Raw genomic sequence first — 14,185 nt, 5'->3', positions numbered from 1 at the left:
TGTAAAGCGCGACTGTGCGATTTGTCCTAAAGAGCCGAAGAGTCGAGTGTGACTGAAAACAGCCGAGTTTCACCGAAGAGCCGAATGTGGCTGAAAACAGCCGAGTTTCACCGAAGAGCTGAGTGTGGCCGAAAAGAGCCGAGTTTACACCAAGAGCCGATGATAGCCGACTGGAACTGATAGCCAAGTGTAGCCGACTTGAGCCGCATTTAGACAACGTGCCGAATACGACCGAGTTTAGCCGAAGAGCCGAACTGAAACGAGTTTAGACCAAGAGCCGAAGCAAGCCGAATTCAGCCGAGTTTCATTAAACAGAACCGAACGACGCCGCAGCGCTCTGCATGCAGTGCGCCTGTGCAGACGGCAGGGGGCGCTGTATAAAGTATAAAATATCAACTATCTATAAGAGGGAATAAAAGCTCTATGTCACGTGCAGCACTAGAAAATTTCAGGCTCCCAGGGAATAAATCGTTTTCTTTAAATCTTTATAGTTTTGGAGTTTTTTTTACTCCCAGGTAGCCTGAAAGTTACTACTGCTGCTTTTTTATTCTAAAGCTAGAAGGGAAAACCATAATTAGATATACAGGGAAAGAAAGAAAGAAAGCAAGAGAAAGAAAAAAAGAAAATAAGGAAAGGAACTGAAAGGAAGAAAGAAGGAAGGAAGGAAGACAGACAAAAAAAAAATAGGAGGGCAAGGAGAAACCTAGGGGGAAAAAAAAGGAAAAGAAAAAAACCCAACAAAAAACAAACCCACAGAAAAAAAGCTCGAGATGGGCGAGAAAACCGCCCCCCCCCAAAAAAAAACCCGAATATGGGCAAGAAAAATCCCAGAAATACATCAGAAAAAAAAAAAAACAGGAAAAAAAAAAAAAAACAAAACCAAAACCAACCAAACAAAAAAGCCCAAACAACAACAAGATGGGCAAGAAAAAAATGCAGAAAAACACCCCAAGATGGGCAAGAAAAAGCCCAGAATAGAACCCCAAGATGGGCGAGAAAAATCCCAGAAAAAACCAAAAAAACGGAAAAAAACCCTAAGAAAAACCCAGGAAAAAAAAAAAAAAAAACAAAATGGCAAAGAAAAACCCAGAAAAAAAAAAAAAACTGAAAAAAAATCCCAAGGGGGGCAAGGAAAAACCAGAAAAAACAACAAGATGGGCAAGAAGAAACGAAGAAAAAACCCCAAGAAGTGCCAGAAAAAAATCAAGGAAAAAGGGAGTAAAAGCCCCAAGAAACAAGGCAAGAAAGAGAGGCAATAAAGGCCACAAAAACTCAAGACAAAAAAAAACAAAAACAAGACATGCCAGAAAAAGGTACGAAAATGGTTCTGCCAGGTGCGATCAAGGTGAGCGGGTTCAGTTTCAGGTCCAGGAGATGAACAAGTGTCAGATTAGCTTGGGGCACTGCTGTGCAATGCAGCCGTGACAGGATTTATGTTTAAATATAGTTTAAATAAATTGGGGATTGTTTGGCTTTTATTGGGGTATGGGCTGCAGATTTCATAAAAAATATAAAACTAGAAATCCAAATATATCATATATATATGTCGATATCAATAAATAATTAATACATATAAATATCAGTAAAAGAAATCTATTGTGTCAAAAGAATATACCTATTATTATATAAAAAGGTATTCTCTCCAATATATATAATATCTATAAATATAACAAATGAAAATTACAAATATAGATGTGAATAAAATTATGACAAACAAAATTATTTTTAAAATTTTAAATGTGTTTTAAAGAAAGGGGTGTCTTTGCTTTTTATTTTGTTAGAGGCAGGGGTTTTATTTTAAATATTATAAGTACTATAGAAATGTAAATCGACATACAGAAATATATAATAAATATATAGAGATATAAAGATATAATACCAAACGATGAATAGAAATACAAACCTATGTAAGTAACATGAAGAGATGCAATATATAATTTTTATTATACAGTAATATAAATTCTAAATATACATGCGACTATAAATATGAAAAATATATGATGGGGCCTCAGATCAGCACCAGGTGTGTGTGAGGATGATGGGGGTTGAGAGCAGCCCAGGTGTGAGTGTGAGGATGATGGGGGCCCAGATCAGCACCAGGTGTGAGTGTGAGGATGATGAGGGGCCGGGGGGAGGCTGTTTTAGGGGGAGGCTTTGCCTCAGCTCCCTTTTGCATGGAGCTGCTGAGTGGAGGGGTTTATGGGCCGCTCCCGGCGCTGTCTCATGGAAGGACTGCGAGAGCTTCCCACAGGGTCGGGGGGACACCTGGATCCGCGCTTGGGTACGTGGAGCATCGCTTAAAGGAGGCGCCGAGGGACGAATCTTTGTGCCCGGGAGCAGCAGCCGAACAGGTGAGCCTGTGTGGGTTTGGAGCGGGGAATTTTCTCCTTCCCCTTTGCAATTTCATCTTGCCAGTCCCTCCCCGGATCCCCAGGAACAAAAATGGAGCTTATGAAGACAAAAGGAATTAAGGAGAAGGAAGCAGCTCCTCTTCTTTTATTGTCTGCGTTTGACCTGAGGGGATCCCTCTTGACTTGTGGTTTTAAGGGTGTTGATTGCAGGAAAAGCTGCCTTTTCCAGGCTGTTAGGGGTATCCCGGGGGTGACAGGGAATCCCTGCGTTCTATTCTAAGGGGAATGGGAAAAGTATTCTTGTGGTATTATGGGTTTGATTTGAAGGCAGCCACCCCATTTGCACCACCCTCGGGTTTAAATGGAGGGGGCAGCCCTGGTGTCCCTCCTTTTGAAGGGTTTGAATGGAGGTCGAAATCGCCCTTTCCCATCAGTCGAAGGCTTTCATTTGGGGAGCACCCCTTCTTTTCTGCTCTCCTAGGGGGTGAAATTGGAGGGGAGAACACATTTCTTTGCCCTTGTTGAAGTGAGGTGCGCCCCGTCTGCGGTTTCGGGGCTGGCTTGCGGGAAGCCGCAGCTCCGGCAGCGTTTGCAGGGCTGCAATGGGGCTGTGCCGCTGCATTGGAGGGCGCTGCCCGTGCCCGCGGCCCGGCCCGGAACGTTCCCGCTCGGGAGCGCTGCTGGCACGGCCCGGGCAGCTGCGGGGGCTCACGGGGGATTCGGCGCAGCCGGGCCGGCCAAGGGCGGCAGGGGCGGAGCCGCGCCGGTGCGAGCCGTGCGGAGCCGAGCGGAGCCGGGCCGGGCCGGCCAAGGGCGGCAGAGGTGGCGCGGGCGCTGCTGCGCCGGCCCGGGCGGTGCCGTCCGCTCCGGGCGCGGGGCTCGGGCGCCGCCGGTAGCCCCGGGCCCGGTGCCGGCCCCGCCGGGCAGGGGCAGTGGGCGGGGCTCCCCGGGACGGCGCCGGCCCCGCGTGCCGGAGCGGCCGCCGCAGGAGCCGCTTTCCTGCCGGGAGCCGCGCTCCGTCCGGGGCCGGCAGCGAGCGCGGGGTTCGGCCGCTCCAAGTTCGGCGGTGCCGTGGCTCGGAGGCGCTTTGGAGGCGTTGATGGCATCGCTGGGTTCGGTTTGCAGCGGCTGTCCGCTAAGGGATACGGTGTTCTTCCTGAGCGGCACGGTTCTCGGTGCCGGTAGGGATGATAAAGGTTCGTTTCGGATTGGGTTTTGTAGTCGGATTTTTTTTTTTTTTTTTTTTTTTTTTTTTTTTTGCCGGGGTATTATGTTTAGAAGGGCGCGCAATGTTTTTTACGGGTCGTAGCGTGAAGCAGTGGTTCGCATTTTAATTCTGTTGCGGTGGCTTTTATTAGCGTGAGTGTGTAGTGTTTGTTTTGGGCGGCTTGGGGTAGCGTCGTGTCGTTCATAGCAGCGGGTTTTTAATCTTTATAATTGCATGTGTGTTTATCGTCTTCCAGGGCTTTTATTTGTTTGGTTTGTTTGATTGTAGTGTATGTTTTATGGTTACGGGTAATTTGGGGACATTGTTTATGGTTACCTTTGTCTTTAGTTTTTGTGTTTGTTTCTAGGTGGTATTTTTATTTTGATAGCTTGAGGCACTATGGGTTTATTCAGTTGGGAATAATTTTTTTGTTGCAGATTTCAGTTTATCTGTTTTTTTGGTATTATTCTTGTTGTTGGTTTCTTTATTTTCTTTCTTTTTTTTTTTTTTTGTTGTTGTTGTTGTCTTTTAATGTATTTGAGTATTGTTTATCAGGGGTTTTTTTGGGAACATGGGTATTTATATGGTGGGTTTCTAAAGTATTTATTTATTTGGGTAGTTAATTTCTTAGTTTTTTCTGGTTGAGATGTTTTTCCATTTTGTTAATTAGTTCAGGTTTTAAAGTTATCTTTACAGAGGATTGTTTATTCTTTGAGTTAATGTAGAGGTAGAATTTTGTTGTGTTTTTTTTTTTTTGTTAACGTCGTTCAGGGTGAGTGGCACTGGCTTGAGTTGAGTAGATTGGTTTGACTTTTTTTTAGTACTTTTTGTAATTTGCTGTGTGTGTTTCTATAGGATTTTCTTTTATTTTGGTTCCATTTTTCTGTCGTGATGAGAATTGTTATTGAAAAGAGTGTTCTTTGTTTTTTCGCTGACACTTGTTTGGGTGTTGGAGGTATCTTGATGTTTTTGGAAGATATTGGTGGGAATTTGATGCTGTTTGTTCTGTCATTTCATTTAGGAATTGGATTTTAAATATGCAATTATGACTCTAACTATATTGAAACAAAAGAAATAGATGTGTAGCAATGGGAATGAGCCAATTTTATTTTTATATATTCGGTCAATTTTTAAAATTTAACATGTAACATAAGTCATTATATGTTACAATAAGTTACTCTAATTTTAATAGAGTATTGTGTATGTTTATAGATATATGAATAGAGAATATAAATGTAAATACAACCCAAGCAAAAATACAAATATATAAATGTATTGCAACTATATGCAGATATATAAAAAATTAATAAGAAATTGTAAATGTAAAATAACATGAATTGTAAAGTATATAATACACGTAATATACTGCATATATTTTATTAAAAATATTATAGGAAAAGGATATAAAATAGATATAAATATGGATGTGATATATGTATCTATCTATCTATCTATATCTATCATTTGTTGTATATTATGATAAATATAAATATAAAAAAATTTAGGTAGTTTAAAATAATGGATGGTTTTGTTTTTTCTTTGCCAAAGCAGGGGTTTTCGTGTAAAAATTACAAATACAAATAATATAAAGGTAGAAATATAAGTATAGAAATATATCATAAACACATTAAAGATTTATATAAAAATTAGAAATATGAGGAAAAATAAGTTGTAGCAGTAGATATGGTAAATAATTTAAAAAATAATTTCCGTATATTTTTGAATAAGGTGCATATTAAATATAGTTATTAATATAATGCATCAATATAAACTATAAATATATATAAAATATCAACAATCTATAAGAAGGAATAAAAGCTCTTTGTCACGTGCAGCAGTAGAAAATTTCAGGCTCCCAGGGAATAAATCGTTTTCTTTAAATCATTTTCGTTTTGGATTTTTTTTTTTTACTCCCGGGTAGCCTGAAAGTTTCTACTGCTGCTTTTTTATTCTAAAGGTGGAAAGGTAAACCAAGATTAGAAATACAAGAAAGGCGAAGGGAAGGAAAGGGAAAGGAAAGGAATGGAAGCAGGAGAGGAAGAGGGAAGGGAAGTGGTGAAAAACAGAGTGAAAAAAGTAAAAGGAGTTGGAGGGAAAAAGAGAGGGCATTCGGGAGGAGCGGTGCTGCCTCAGGTCCTTCCCCGCCGTGGGGCGAAGCACCGGTTTGATGCCCAGGAGGGACTGCAGCTGCCGGTGGCGGGGGACGGAGCCGTGGCTGTCAGCCCGAGACTCCAAATCCCGGCAGGCCGTGCTGCTGGCGCGGCGCGTGACGCAACGGCCGACGCGGCACATGAGTGGCTGGCGTGGCAGGCGGTCGCGCGGGGCTGTGCGCGGGCAGCTGCCGGCGCCGCTCCCGCGCGGGACAGCGACGCTGGAGGGGCGCAGCCTCCGTCTGGCCGCCCGCACGGAGCTGAGCAGGAGGAAGGAGCGTCCGCCCGGTTCCTCGGCCTCCCTCAGCGGTGCCGGGGGCGGGGGCGCTGCCGCCCGCCGATGGCGGAGGGCGAGGCGGTGCTTTGCTGCCGCGGGCCGGGAGCTGCGGGAGCCGCCCCGGGCGAGCGGCGCCGGGCGCTGCCGCGGTCCCGGTGGGGCGGCCGCCCTCGGGCTGGTGGAGGCGCCGGAGGAGCCCCCGAGCTGCAGCCGTCTCCCTCGGGCTGCTGCCGGTGCTGCGGGCGGAGGCGGCTCCGCCGCGTGTTGGGCGCTGCGAGCAGGGAGCGCTGCGGTATCGCCGGCATGACGGGGCTGCTGCCTGCGTTAGTGCCCGTGGCTCTTTGTGCCGTGACAGCGGATGGAGCGGCGCTGGGCGGTAAAGCCAGAGATGGCCGGGAGAATGCCCAGCGCAGGGAGCAGGCGGGCTGTATGGTTCGGATGGCACAGGTGCGAGCTGCAAAGTCACCCCCCCTTCCGCCCCTGCCCTCCCGAGCCCCGGGGAAAATGCTTTCCAGCATTGTCGAGCTTCTGAGAGACAAAACTTGTGATTTGACACTAGCATCCAGAAAAGGTTTCTGTCTAGATTAGCAAATGCCTAAATTGTTCTTGGTTACATCCCATGACCGGTTTTAGGCAGTGACTTCATACTGCTTTTAGGATTTTCTTGTACAGTGGTGAGAAAATAGGCAGGTCTGATAGTGGTTTCACTTTTTTTCTACTTCACGTTCCATAAGATTCTTTTATCCAAGCGATTGTTTTAAAATTCTACTGTAAGCGTTTGTGGTTCACTTTTTTTTTCTTTGCAGCACCCGGGCCTTTTTTTTTTTTCTCTAAATCGGGAGTAAATATAGCTGAGTAAAATTACCTTGGCTATCTTCCTTCTTTTTAAACTTAATTGTTTTTATTAATAATTCTATTTGAATATGCAGAAAAAGTGGGTATGTCCTGTAATCTATGCTAGCTTTTCTCATTTACAGGGTACTCACAAAATATGTCTCCCTTAGTGTCCCACAGAAACATTCTGGGTGAAATCTGAATTAAGGTATGTGTTTTCAAATAAGTAATCAGTTTAGATATTTGCCTGTGTACCTTTTCCTGTAATTCAGAGCTTGTGTTCTGTGGGTTTTATGATAAACCTGTAAAACATGTAAGAATGGTTTTGCAAGTCTGAATCGTTGAAGGCAGCAATAAGTGGATTTAAAGCCTGTTCTTGAGCAGACAAAGGGGAAAAGTGTGACTCTGATGCTGAACTTGTCATTTTTCATTTGACTTGCCTTTAATTATTGAAGAAGAGAGAGAACTAGGAAAAGAAATAGAATTGATTATTGAGCACTCCTAAAAAGCTCACCATGATTCTGTGTAGAGCCAAAGTGAAGGATGATGGAACAGAGCTCTGTGCATTAGAAGGAAATAAACCTGATGTCCACACAGAGTCTTACTAATTTCTGTTTTTAAAATGCAAAATAAGTTTAGGAAGTGTTGGAAGTTAGTATTTTGGGAAAGAAATGGCAGTTCCACAAAACATTCCATTCCATTTAAGAGAGGCCCTTGGACTGATTCATGTTGTAACTGCTGTCACTGCAATCAGTTGGTGGTTCAGCCTTGAAACGTGCACTTGGCCTTCTATAAAGCACTGTTTTGTTTGCCTTTCAGTGCTGTGAGTCTTGATAAATTGGAGAAGTGCCCAAGAGAAATTCATCATCCTGAGATACAAAAGGTAGGAAGTGACTTTGTTTGGTTTGGTTCTTTTTCTTTATTGTTTTCTGGAAATAGAAGTAATTAAGTATAGACTGGTTTGTTTCTTCCAGTAGCTGATAATACTAATACCAATAATAATAATAATAAGAGTAAAGTAATACTACTTCAACTGTCTTTATTTATCCATTGGACTGGCCATTTTAAATCTAAACTTCTAAACACAAATCAAACCATCATCCTTGTAGAATCTTTAATAGGAGTGGGCTAAAGATCCTGGTTTTGTTGACAGGATTTATTGGTTCATGAAGAGCAAGAGGTAAGTACAAGCCTAACTACCCTCTAGCTCACAGACCTGCCCGGTGAATAGAGCTTTGTTTTTTTGATGGGCTTGTGATGACTTTGAAATCAATTGCTCATTCATTACAGTAAAAAAAAAAAAAATTGTTTTGAACATGACAGCAAAAATAACTTTAAGCACAACTTAATAATAATAGATCACCAATTTTAGTTAATAATTTTATGCTGTACTCTTGGGTGAGGGAAGACTCGGACACTCAATATGAGATCAGCAAGCTATGTTTATTGCAGAGAGTATCAGACACTTATACAGCACATAATAAGCTTATGAATATTCTGTAAGCCAAGCGATCTATTGGTTAAACTATACCATCAACTCTTCCTCATTCCTTTGGGCCTACATTCCCTATTTCCCACGTCTCTCTGTCTACTTGTTATCCTACCCAGCTAGGCCCAGGCACACGCTATCTTGCAGGTGCAAAACTCAAAAATACCTGTGTTCGGTACTTTCCCAGCTCCTGGTCGGCTAACGAGCGAATGTCTGCGTGACCTCTGTCATGGAGCCATTTCTCCACACTATACTATCAAAGTTTAAAGGTAAATTATTATATATTAGGAGATGGTATAAAGTGTATGTTGTAATGTGTAGGATATATACAAAGATACATTCTTGAAAGTCTGTAGAGGAAACAAATTTTTACGCCTTCTGTTTGACTGTTTGTCATATATTTGGTTTTATTTCCCAGGGATCAGTGAATTTTAACTCTGGAGTCCTCTATGCTAAGGATGCTCAGCTTACAGATGATGAAATGTTCAGTAATGGTGAGTTTTTCACCTTCTCCTTCATTGTTTTGCTCATCTGAATAAAACAAAAAAAGGCAAGATTAAAGAAAAAGCAATAGTTTTATTATTTTTACCCTGTTATGTCTGTTTCCTCAGTATTTGCTGGAGCTGTGCTTACCCAAGGTTTGGGTAAAACAAGCTTTGGGTTCCCTCTGTCTCACTGGGAGTTGCCCAATTCAGTTGCATCTGGTGAAATTCACCCTGAGACCTTACAGAACCAGCTCCAACTACGTGAGAGCCATTTGCAGTTCTCTCCAGACGCCTGGAGAATGGGTGACGTTTCTGAGGATCCGGCGAGCGTGCTTCTATCAAAACTCAGTCTGTGAAATTTCTGGGGAAAACCCTTCTGTGTCCTGAAGGGTTCAAACTCTGGTGAGGATCCAGTTATCAGGTGCTCACCTGGATGGTTCCAGCTCCCAAAGGTAACACTTGTACTCTTGCCCTGTAGTTTACATCTATTGTATTTTTGTTATTTTGCAGGATTTTTTGTCTTTGCAAAATATTGTGCATTTCACTCTTTGGAACCTCTCAGATGGTTCTTTGGTGCAGCACCACCCCAGGGGACACTTGGCTGCTGTCCTGAAGGGTTTGGTCGCTAGAATTGTAAATCCTGGAGAGTTTATAAGTCTTCTGTCCCCAGGGAGGTGTCGTGCTTTGTTTACTTTTGTTCTGTTGGTTAGGCGCTGCTTCTCGTTGCAAGTACGAATTTCAAACTGCCCTGTTCTTATTTTAACTGTTTTCCTGGTTCTCTCCGTCCGGCAGGGAAAGACTCTCGTATCCTTGTCGTCGGGCTCGGTGCTGTCCAAGAAGATACAGAGACTAAAAAAATCATAAGAAGCAAAATATGACTGCAGGGAAAAGAAGCTGGAGAGAACAGAAGGTGATATTGTTATCCTTACCCTGTATTAGAGACATCCGCTGTGCTTTGATGCTGGCAGCTGCCAGGGGCTTGTTAGCTCTTTGTAGGCAGGTGTAGGTGTTCACTTGTAGTTTTTTTCTCTGTTCAAGTCAATTCAAACTTTGCTAAGCTTACATTTGAAAATTACTCTCTAGAACAGTCCAGCATGACATGCTGGATGTCGTCTCCCAGAGGGACCCAAAACTGCCATAAATTTCACAGGGAGGGATGGGTGTAGAATACTAAAACCTGTCAAGGTTTTCATTTTTATAGGTATTGGCAAAGAAAAGGAATTTATCTCTAAATTCATTTGGAAAGAAACCCTCTCTCTATCCACTTATTTGTATACAGGAATGTAGGAAACTCTGACTAGAGATGGGTAATATGTTTGAAAATAAAGACATAAGTTTTATCTAGGAATGAACCAATCAAGTGCCCTGAAAGCATGAGAACAGCTGTAGGGGCTGAAGGGAACAGAAAGGGTTCTATCTCATGAACAGAGGTACCTTTTCCTTACAGGTGCTTGTGCTGTAGTTTGGATTCTGCTTCCTAACATTTCTAGTGTGACAGGGTTTACCATAGAGACAATCTGCCAGGAGGTAGCGCTTTGGGGGGTATGGCAGTCCTGGGTGTGTATTCTGAACTCCTTCAGAATGTTAGGTTTGGAGTATTTCTTATCTCAGGAAAACAGCAGTCTTTTGCATCTGCATATCAGCTGTTGAAATTTTGGGTTCAATTTCTTGAATCACAAATGTCATAGGATTCCTCCCAGATGGCAACTGTCATGAAGTATGGCTCTTCTTGGTCTTGGGTTTCAGGGGCTGTTTCCAAAGTGACCTACAGACATTGGAATGAAATCATTATTTACTGTGTAAAAGAATCACTCTCCAAAGCATCAGCCAGGGTCTAAATGTGCCATTCTGCCTTTTAAAAGTACCAACATCACAGGATTTTTCTCAGATTAAAGCTTCCATGGAGTCGGATCTCTCAAGCCTGGCCCTTGAGAATTGTGGGCCTCCTGTGAACTGGTCTTGCCAGAAGGGCTTGCTGAGTTTTCCATTGTGTGGAAAAGAGATCCCATTTGGAGCCTGAAGCCTCGTGTTTCCTGTAGGATTTCCACTCCTAGAATTGCACACTTTGAAGGATTTCTTATAGCAGAAGTTTTTTGGGAACTAGGACTCTGGCTGGATTTGGGTCTCTGGACTCTCAGGTGAAGTGACCTTGAGACACTAGGGCATGCAGATTTCCTTGCTGTTGAAAAGAGCTATTGTTCGCACCCAGGAGCCATGGTCTGAATGGGGGTGTCACCTCTTAAATTTGCAAATGTCACAGGATTTCTTCTAAATGAATGGTGCTAAGAACATAAGGTCTGGCTGGCTTTTGACTTAGAGGCGCCTCCTCTAAATTGGTCTTCAGACGCTAGGTTGGAAAGTGTTCCTACATATGCCAAATAGCCCTTGTTATGCAATTAATAAGCTTCAAAGTACCATGGAGTTGCTGCCCCTGCAAAGATTTTGGCAGAGCCTGGTTGTGGTGCCCCACTCCACTCCACCACCCTTAGCAGGTCCTTATGGTTGCATGGGGAATCATCGTGGAGCATGCCAACCCAGCTCCATCCTGGGAACAGCACCTGTATTTTACCCTAAAATTTCTGTCCCATTATAGCTCCTGTTAGGATACAAATGTAACTTCTCGGTTTCCACTGATTTTACCCCCAGTCATCTTTCCATACAGACATTGCTCCACTCCCCAGAGGATTATTGTGAGCAGATGTGAGCTCTGCTGTCCCTTTGGACTGACAAAGACAGAGGTTTTGTCCCAAGTTGCTTTTGAACCTGTCCTGCACCTGTTATGAGTCCTCAGTCTCCTGCAATTTTGTGGGTCAGTCACATGTAAAACAGCACAGCTGGCTGGCATGCTTTGCTCATGAGGGGAGACAAGAGAAGAATCCCTCTGCTCACACCAGACCTGCAGCTGCCAAACCTCACCAAAGCACCTGAGGAGCCCCCAGGGACTGATGGTACAGAAGGGAGGTGATGGAGGACAGCACAGCAGGCAGCCTGCCCTCCATCTGGGTGTGAAGAAGGCAGGGCTGGGAACTGTAAGCAACATCCCAGCAGGTCTGGCTGATGGTGCCACCCTGAGGGCTTCCCCTGCCTTTGGGCAGTCCCAGCTGCTGCAGCTCACTTGACAGAGACTCATTGTCTATACTGTGCTTGGCTGCACTGGAGATGATGAAGCCGAGGACAGCAATGGTTGCCTTCACATCCCCTGACTGCAGATGGGAAGGAGGGCGAGCTCTGTCACCTTGGGAAGGCGTCTGCAGAGTCACTGCTGCCCGTCTCTGGAGCGTGGCTCCATTGGGGGACCGTGGTAAGGACAGCAGTGCTCACTTAACTGTGCACCTGAGGACAGCTTCAGGATCTTGTCATACTGTGGGAGAGCAGAGCTTCACAGTAAACACCAGCTAACACACTGACTGCCAGTGTTAACACTAACAGTTCTTACCTAAATATTAATACTAGTAACACTTACTATGCGTATTATTAATCCTAGTAGAGGCTGGTAGCGTTCTTTAGGCTGAGGCTTGTATGAAGAATACAAAATTAATTAACGTTGCTGATTATGCTATTGTGTTGAAATACTTGGCCTCCACTGCGGTAGCCCCACGCTTACCTCGATGGCCTGCCCCAGCAGGTCCCAAAACACCTGGATGCAGATCAGCTTAAGCTTCACTGATGTGATAAACAGAGTTCACTCTTTATAATTTTTAAAATTTTAATAAAGGATAAAAGGACAAAATAATCCAGCACTGGGATGCTTTTAGCACACAGCCAAAGAGCACAGAGGTAGCTTAAAAACATGTTCACTATATACTGTTACATTGCTGAGGTTACAGGCATATTCATTAACTTACACATTATTCAAACATTCCTTTAACTTTTTGATGTTCCAGGAACTCTCTTGTTTGGTTTTAACCTCTGACTTGTCTGCAGAACGTTCTGTAAATTAGGTCTACATATTTTATTTCTTCCTGTAGTTTTATCCTGTTGCTTCACACTCCCTGATAACACTGGTAAGAGTCGATAAATCCTTCCTGGATGCTTAAGCTCTTTTTGTGTCACTATTATCTTATCACTTGGTAGGGGCAGTCTGCAGTTATAAGAAGCAGAATAATTGCTTTACACCATTTTCTGAGTTAGTTACATAGAAGTATTTTAGTTTCTATTTTAACATTTTGCTAAAGCCTACGATATATTTATCAGGCTACTATTCATATGAAATATACAGTGCATACATAAACTGGCATATTACACTATACAAAGCAGTTCAAAGTAAGAATAAGTTTTACCACATCAAAATACTTGTAATGCAAAAAGCTAATCTATGAATGTGAAAGCCAATATTGTTTTATCATCTATAACATCCGACGACGAGGGTGAGCAGCGGGCCCGCAGCAGGCGGAGGGCGGGCAGGGGGACGCGGGCACTTAACTTTGGCCAGGGTGCTGATCTCGGCCAGTCGGGGCAGGCCAAGTCCCCGCAGAAGCGGAAGCACTGCGGTAGAAGAGGCACCCAGAGCCCGCAGCGGGCGCTGCACGCCCTCCCCGCTCCCGAGCCCTCTCCTCACCAAATCGCCGCCGCTCCCTAGTCCGCCCTGCTGTCGCAAAGACGACACGGAACCCCTCCCGGGCTACACTCCTCTCCGCCTCCTGCCCCGAGTGCCGATGGGGCTCTCCGGTAGGGGCTCTGCGGGAGTCTTTTCGCCGGGACCTGGGCACGAGAGAAGGCCGGAGAAGGGGACGGGGGTTTGGCGAGCGCGGCCGCCGCCGCCGCCGCCGCCGCCGCCGCCGCCGCCGCCGCCGCCGCCGCCGCCGCCGCCGCCGCCGCCGCCGCCGCCGCCGCCGCCGCCGCCGCCGCCGCCGCCGCCGCCGCCGCCGCCGCCGCCGCCGCCGCCGCCGCCGCCGCCGCCGCCGCCGCCTGCGAGCTCCGCCCCACGCTCCCACGGGCCTCAGCCTGACGGCTCCTAAACCTGCCAATCACGGCCCGCCTTTCTCCGTCCGCCCTGTCCAATCACAGCCGCCCTTTCAAACCGGAAGCGGTCCCGCCAATCTCAGCCCGCTCAGTCGCGGCTCGCCGCCTCAGACTGGCCCCGCTCGCCCGTACGTCTGAGGCGCCGCTCCCGCCACCGCCGCTTTGGGAGCCGGCGGAGCAGCGTCCCCGCTGCCGCTGCCTCGGCAGGCGCTGTTGCGGACGGGAAGGGCGGCCGGGAGCTTGCAGTTCAGGTCCTGGTCGGGATCAGGTTCTGGTCCAGGGAAGCGGGCAGGCGGCGGGGAGCGGGCGGACGCGGCCACAGCAATGGCGGCGGCGGGAGCAGCGCTTGAGGGGACCGCGGGGAGTCGCGGATCCGAGCGCGGCGGGAATTGGCGGGCTGGGATTGGTGGAGCCGGCAGGCGCTGCCTCG

The 14,185-nt window shown here is 45.7% G+C and overlaps 1 long non-coding RNA gene across 3 annotated transcripts; it reads left to right on the top strand.

The window, feature by feature from the left end:
- The first annotated feature begins 3,360 nt into the window (after positions 1–3,360).
- On the top strand, positions 3,361–12,305 carry LOC134421731 (uncharacterized). 3 transcript variants are annotated; one of them, XR_010028677.1, is made up of 7 exons: positions 3,361–3,547; positions 6,963–7,027; positions 7,639–7,702; positions 8,727–8,802; positions 8,920–9,245; positions 9,586–9,703; positions 11,456–12,305. It is a non-coding gene; the product is annotated as an uncharacterized LOC134421731 (long non-coding RNA). The 3 variants fall into 3 exon arrangements; XR_010028675.1 differs by lacking the exon at positions 11,456–12,305 and adding an exon at positions 10,540–11,208; XR_010028676.1 differs by lacking the exons at positions 3,361–3,547; positions 11,456–12,305 and adding exons at positions 6,210–6,432; positions 10,540–11,208.
- The last annotated feature ends 1,880 nt before the right edge of the window (positions 12,306–14,185 follow it).

The sequence above is a fragment of the Melospiza melodia genome, chromosome 9 (assembly GCF_035770615.1).
Source record: "Melospiza melodia melodia isolate bMelMel2 chromosome 9, bMelMel2.pri, whole genome shotgun sequence".
NCBI lineage: Eukaryota > Metazoa > Chordata > Aves > Passeriformes > Passerellidae > Melospiza > Melospiza melodia.
The sequence above is the reverse complement of the archived record's forward strand: the minus strand, read 5'-3'. Positions and strand labels throughout refer to the sequence as shown.